This window comes from Protopterus annectens, chromosome 5.part0 (genome assembly GCF_019279795.1).
Source record: "Protopterus annectens isolate FY-2018-M chromosome 5.part0, PAN1.0, whole genome shotgun sequence".
NCBI lineage: Eukaryota > Metazoa > Chordata > Ceratodontiformes > Protopteridae > Protopterus > Protopterus annectens.
This window is the reverse complement of record NC_056735.1, coordinates 137255045-137262544: the sequence shown is the minus strand read 5'-3', so window position 1 is coordinate 137262544 and position 7500 is coordinate 137255045. Positions and strand designations below refer to the sequence as shown.

At 40.8% G+C, this 7500-nt stretch overlaps 1 protein-coding gene across 2 annotated transcripts in view; it reads left to right on the top strand.

The window, feature by feature from the left end:
- The window catches only part of TMEM131 (transmembrane protein 131), a 3850119-nt gene that overhangs the window by 2265445 nt on the left and 1577174 nt on the right, over nt 1-7500 (top strand). The gene's annotated exons all lie outside the window — the stretch shown is intronic.

Below are 7500 nucleotides of genomic sequence, written 5' to 3'. Positions count from 1 at the left end.
CCGATGTCAAAAAAAGATAGCAATTGTACTTCTTGTGGGAAGCAAATACCTCATAAGGATTTTCATTCTTACTGTATTCCTTGCCTAGGCCCTGACCATGACGTTGCTAGTTGTCGGTTTTGTGCTAGATTTAACCAACGCACTATTAAGCGTCGGTACGATTTTGCATTTCATTACTTTGGCAGAAGATTCAATTATATAATGCTGTCGGAACAGCAGACTACTGGAGTTTATAAAACGTGCAAAGAAAAAAAAAAGGACAGGCATCCGAGGTCCAAAACCGACAACGAGGCTTCCGCTAGGCCTGTTGCCAGTTCGCCGGTTCTCAGTGAGGTGCTTTCACAGCCCCTGATGCCCACTACCTCAGAGCCACAGGCCGCTTCCAACTCCCACGTGGAGCCGACTAAGCCGCTGGAAACTCAAGGTATTGGACACTCGGAAACTATTCCCTCAGATGGGTCCAGAGCCGCTGAGCAGGCATCAGCTTCTGAGGGTGTTTTCAGGCCTACTCAGTTATATGTAAAACTAACTTCAGCTTCAAAGGCAAAGACTAAAGCAGCTCTAAAGACAAAGAAACAAGTACAGCATTCTCGTGGACAGGCCTCCATGCCTGAAAAACAGATGCTTAAAATGGCCAAAGACCTAATTACTTTGATCAGGGGTTCCCATCCCCCTCCTGACAAGAGGCCTAGGCAAGAGACAAAATATGATTCTTCTGATCAGGTTTCTATTTCCTCTGTTTCCTCTTCTGAACAGGATTATTCTGTTCCTCCCTATGAGGACTCTGATGATGAAGAATCCATTCCTTCAGCCTCACCTCCTGAGGATTATTCTTTTGGGGAAACCCTGCATACCATGAGGGAGCATTTCCACTGGGAGAGCCAAGATTACTCTGAATCTAAGAAAAGGCTCAGAGACTTTCTGCTACTTACTCAGCACACACCCCTCGCTATTCCACCTGTTCTAGACATTGTAGATGATGTATTTTCAGAGTCCGACCTGTGCCCTGACTCTTTACTCCCTGCACCTACTAAGCCATACAGATACTACAGGGTCCCGGATTCTCATAAATTCCTATATAAAAATCCCGCTGCTGACCCAGAAACTATATCTCAGGGTCCCAAGGGGGTCAAAGCTTCCACTGCAAAAAACCCTGTCCCCTCTGATAGGGATTCTAGGGCACTGGACAGATGGGGGAAAAAAGTTTACACTTCTGCTACCTTGGCTGTAAGGGCTTTAAATTGTCAATTTCATATGCGTAAATATCAGCAGTACTTAATGTCACTGCTTAAACAGAAAATGTTGACAAATTCTGAATGTTCAGAGAGCAGGATTTATTGCATGCAACTGAACAAGTGGGAAAGCATACTTGGCAATGTGGTTATGATTCACTGGAGGCCTCTTGCAGGGCCGCTGTTACAGGTTCTGTTGTTAGAAGGCATGCTTGGTTAAAGGAACAGACTCTGCCTGATCATGTTAAAGCAAAATGATTAGATGCTCCATTACAGCATGATACTTTGTTTGGTGCTAAAGCAGAAGAGGTGTTGAAGAAAATGGAGCATAAAGTGAAATCCATGCAGACAGTTAAGGATTTCTTACAGGTATGGCCACCATTATTTAGCAGGAACTGGCCTTCTAAAAATTGGTCCTTTCCAGTGTCAGACAGAGCACAAAGAGGCAGATACAGACATCCCAGAGGCAGATCTCAGCCCCAAGGCTCATACAGGCCTAAACAATGGGGTGCTCCTACCTCCAAAAGCAGAGAAGACAAATCACAACCTTACAGGTAACAGCCCCAATGACTTTCCTCTGCCAGATCCAAGCACTTTTCTTTTGGCAGCCCCCTCAGGGGGAAAACTATCACTTTTTTCATCATATTGGCAAATGGTTACCCAAGACAAATGGGTCTTGAACATAGTGTCCCAAGGCTGCAGGTTCCATTTTCACACCCTACCAAGGGCAAAAGGTATGCCAGACCTGCCACACAATCAATAGGCAGAGGCACAAAAGCAAATTACAGCCCTCATGGACATGAGGGCCATTCAGCAAGTACCACAGCAAGAGCAGGGGCAAGGATTTTACTCCAGACTTTTCTTAGTGCCAGAAAGGACAAAGCCTGGAGACCAATACTGGACGTGTCTATACTAAACACGTTTCTGGAGGTTCCAAAATTCAAGGTGTTGACTCTACAGCAGCTATTGCCCATACTGGGCAAGAAGGCTTGGCTCGTAACTTTGGACCTAAAAGAGGCATACCTGCATTTCCCAATCTGACAATCTTGCAGAATATACCTCAGATCCATAGCTGGCTCAATGCACTACCAATTCTCTGCACTTCCCTTTGGCTCATCTACTGGGCCCAGGGTCTTAACAAAATGCCTGGCGCTAGTAATTGCATTTCGCAGACAAAGAGGAATTCAGATATATCCCTACTTGGACGACTGCCTTATTCAAGCAGAGAACAAAGACATTCTTCTAAAGCATCCGGCGTTTGTAAAAAGATTACTAATTTGCCTAGGGTACACAGTAAACGAAAAGAAATCATAACTAGTACCCTCTCAAGAGATATTCCTGGGTGCAAGCTTAAATACAACTGCCCAGATGGCTTATCTCACGCCAGACAAAAGCAACTGATTTCTTACTTCAAAAAGTTGGCAACAAAGACCAAGTTATCTGCAAGAAAAATCCTGCAGGCCTTGGGTTTCATGGCATCCTGCATTCTACTAATTCCATATTCCAGACTGCATATGAGAAGACTACAATCGTATCTAAAAAGTGTTTGGACTCAGCATTGCCACAGCCTGGAGACAGTAATTACCCTCATTCCCTGCCTGCAACAGGAGTTTCGATGGTGGGCACAGGCCTGTCACCACAACAAGGGTCTGCCATTCACTTTACCTACAGCCAGGCAGACACTGACAACGGATGCATCAGATTATGCTTGTGGGCCCATATGGCAGGAAAATGTATTCAGGGCACATGGCCTGCACGCCAGATGCATCATCACATCAATCAAAAAGAGATGCTAGCTGTTCAGAATGCCCTGACAGCTTTCAAGGATCTACTTCAACCAGGACAGCTACTGATAAAGACAGACAATACTACGGTCATGTGGTACATAAACAAGCAGGTAGGTACACATTCCTACCCCCTCTGCAGACAAGCAATGACCTTATGGGGCACAGCATTGACTTATCAAGTTCACCTGCAAACAGAATTCCGGCCAGGAAAAACAAATACTCTGGCAGACGAACTAAGCAGAAACCTCATGGACCCCCACGAGTGGAAACTGGATCCACAAGTTTTCAGCACGTTAACAAGGAAATGGGGATGCCCAGACATAGATCTATTTGCCTTCCCTCACAACTGCCAGTTACAGAGATTTTGCACAAGGATTTATCACAAACAAGCATGGAGAGTGGACACCATATCCTTCAGCTGGAAAAATCTAACAGTATATGCCTTTCCTCCACTGCCTCTCCTTCCCAGGGTACTGCTAAAGGTCAGGCAAGAGAAGCCAAATATGATACTGATTGCGCCATACTGGCCATGCCAGCACTGGTACCCAATCCTGAAGAGCTTGTCTCAAGGTCCAGCATCGATATTGCCTCAAACTTCTCACTTGCTGACCCAACAAAACAATCAGATCCTGCACAGCCAACTCAGGACCTTAAATCTGGCAGCATGACGGATAATGTAGCCATACAGAACACTCCTTTTTTTAAAGCTGTTATGGATGTTATCGTGGAGGCCAGGAGGCCCAGTACCAGAAAATCTTATGCAGAAAAATGGAAGAGATTTTGTGCTTGGAACCAGGAACAAGGCATTGACACGTATGTACCAAATAGCCCTCTGATTTTACAATACCTAACTGAGATGCTGGACAAAGGCCTTTTCCTTTTCATCAATTAAGATTCATGCCTCTGCCATTTCAGCCCATTACAATACGGAACCACCTATCTTTTCTCATCCTTTAATAAGGCAGTACCTCAGAGGGGCCAAAAACATCAGGCCTCCAAGGAGAGCACCAATTCCGGCATGGGACCTCAATTAAGTCTTGGAAAAACTCACACTGCCTCCTTTTGAGCAAACCTCAACAGCTGATATAAAATTCTTATCCTGGAAAACAGCTCTGCTCCTAGCAATAACCTCTGCAAGACGAGGCTCAGATTTACAAGCACTCATGGCTGTGGAACCTTTTATCATTTTTCATCCAGACAGGGTTTCTCTGAGGACAAACCCAACATTTATACCTAAGGTGGTGTCCAGTGTGGCCCTCAACCAAACCATTCACTTGCCTACCTTTTATCCAAACCCACAGATCAAGGGTGAGAAAATTCTGCATTCTTTGGACATACACAGGCAGCTACGCTTCTACTTGGACAGAACGAAAGCTTTCAGAAAGACTGAGCAACTTTTAGTGTCATATGCTGCAGGATCACAAGGAAAGGCGATCTCAAAACAGACTATTTCTAAATGGATAGGCCATTGCATCCATTTCTGCTATTCTCATCATGGCAAATCAGTGCCTAAGGACATTAGGCCTCATTCTACCAGAGCAGCAGCCACTTCAGCAGCCTTCCTCAGAGGAGTACCAACCAAAGACATCTTAGAGGCTGCAACTTGGAGTTCAGTGCACACTTTTACAAAGCACTACCACTTACCTCTTTACTCTAAATCCAGAGCAGGCTTTGCCACTGCAGTTCTGCAGGGCCTCATAGCCTCTCCTAATCCTATTTAGCCCAGCCACCCATCCTCAGCTTTGGGATTCAACTCAAGAGTAATGACTGCAACAGTGAAACATGATGAACATAGTACAGTTGTGTACCTACCATAAATGTAGATGGTCGAGCGTATTCACTGTTGCAGTCCAGGTTACCCTCCCACCATCCCCCTTTCTTTTGCTGATGTTTATCTGTACTTCTCTATTCTATACAACCTATGTGGTGTATTTGCTTGTAGATGAAGGAAATGTCTCTTTACTGCATGTATGTTTATTGGCATAATATATTTAGCCTACCCTTTTGGCGGCACATGACATCTGGGGCAAGAAAAACTGAATAAAATGGCGTCTGCTACATATTTTATACCCCTGGCACACTGATGTCAGGGAAGAGGTGACAGCAGCTGACGCCGGACCAGGATTTTGGAATTCAGGCCGACTGCGGGTAGCCTGCCAGCAGGATAACCCAAGAGTAATGACTGCAACAGTGAATACACTCGAACATCTACATTTATGGTAGGAACACAACTGTACTATATGTGTGTGTGTGTGTGTGTGTGTGTGTGTGTGTGTGTGTATATATATATATATATATATATATATATATATATGAGTGTGTGTGTGTATGTATGTATATATATATATGAGTGTGTGTGTGTGTGTGTGTGTGTGTGTATATATATATATATATATGTATGTGTGTGTGTGTGTATATATATATATATATGAGTGTGTGTGTATATATAAACAAGATCACTTAAATTTTCTTTCGAGAGTAGAGACAATAAATTTCTTATTGATAAATGTTTGTCACAAAACTTAGATATTGGAATGTTTTCATGTGGTCTATGTGTTTATTTATAAATAAAACCATCTCTCTTCTCCTTTTACTCTTCGTACTATTTGTCTTTCCTTTCTCCTCCCACTACTTCTCTACCTGTTATTCTGCATTACTTGCTCTTTTATTTTCTCCACTTTCTATTCCTACCTTTTTCCCTTACTCTCTTTTCACTTTATTCTCCATACCTTAACTCATTTGTCTATTTTAATCCAATTAGTATTTTCAACTGGTTAATTGTGAATTCGACTGTATTGTGTGTTTTAGTAATTAACTCTTGTAGTAGTTTTTTATTTACATTGAAGAGTTTACTATCTTTTATTTTTATTTTTGCTTGCAAACTCTATTACTAACTCTAATATTTTCATTATAATGATTATTGTTATTACATTTTTGTATGATAGTTTTTTTTTTTTTCTGAATGTATCTTACTCTGTGGAGCTTTTCTCTCCGGGCCTCTACTGAAAATGGAAATTTCTCCAGCTAGACTAGCCCGGTCAACAAATGTAAAATAAATGTAAAATAAATAAATGTGTTGCCTGTCCTCATATTTTTATAGGAAACCGGTTTGTTTTCAATCATAATAATTTTACATTGCATTTCCATGAACATTATGATTGTAAAGCTAATAATGTCATTTATGCTGCTGTGTGTAATTCCTGCCCAGCTTTCTACATTGGGAAGACCACAAGAATGCTGTCTTCCAGGATCAAGGAGTATTTACCTGCAGTCAGAAATAATGACACTAGAAATGCATTGGCAAAACACAGATGGTTATGTCATAAGTTTTCTGGCTTGAAATTTCTGGTCTTACAGAAAATAGATTCATTTTTTGCAGATGTAAATAAACTATTAGAAGTTAAAGAATTGTTGTGGCAGCAGAAACTCAGTGCAGAGTCCCCTCCTGGGTTGAATGAGAGTTTAAATGTCAAATGTGTTTTAAGGTGGAGACGATAGAACATTTAACATGTTGATTGACACCTACTTGTCACTTAGGTTCACTCATTGAGATGATTGACACTTGTTACTGTTAATATCTTATTGGCACACTATTAGACATTGCAAAATGTTATTGGGTAGAGTTGTTTAATACCGCCCTTTACATGCATTACCTCTATATATATATATATATATATATATAAATATATATATATATATATATATATATATATATATATATATATATATATATATAAATATATATATATATATATATATATACTATTGTGTTTTTGCTTGTCTGAAGAAGACCTGTTTACTAATAAAGGGACGAAAGCTTACTACTGGCTCCTTCGTCTTCGAAGTTTTAAAGTATATATATATATATATATCTATAGATATACATATGTGTGTGTGTATATATATGTTCCCATGCGTGGGAACAGGAACATCTAATAGGGAACCCCAATATTCTGTTTTATAGGCGTTTTGTGGACGACCTTTTTCTCATATTGAAAGGTGATGAGATAGGTCGTACAGATTTCTTTGAACAAGTCAATTCCACTAGTGACTTCCTAAGATTTACAATTGAACACTCTGATCATAGTATTGATTATTTAGATGTTACTGTGTATATTGATGCACACATAATGAAAACAAAAATTTATAGGAAATCATGCTATTGTCCCGCATTTCTTCACAGAGAAAGCATGCATAATCCAGCAATATTCAACAACATAGTGAAAGGACAAGCGATGCGACTGTCCAGGCTGTGTTGTGATGAACAAATATTAACATCTGAAATGGCCCAAATGAAGCAGGATTTTGTGAATAGAAGATATAATGAAGGTGATATTGACAAAATTTATAAACATACATGGGGAACTTAGGAAGGATAGAGCTAAACCTTTTTATTCTACAAGAATTGTTGCTCCAAAAAATAACACCAATAATAGATAGGACAGAACAAGGTTGTCCATAGCCCCCAAATTTAAAAAAAA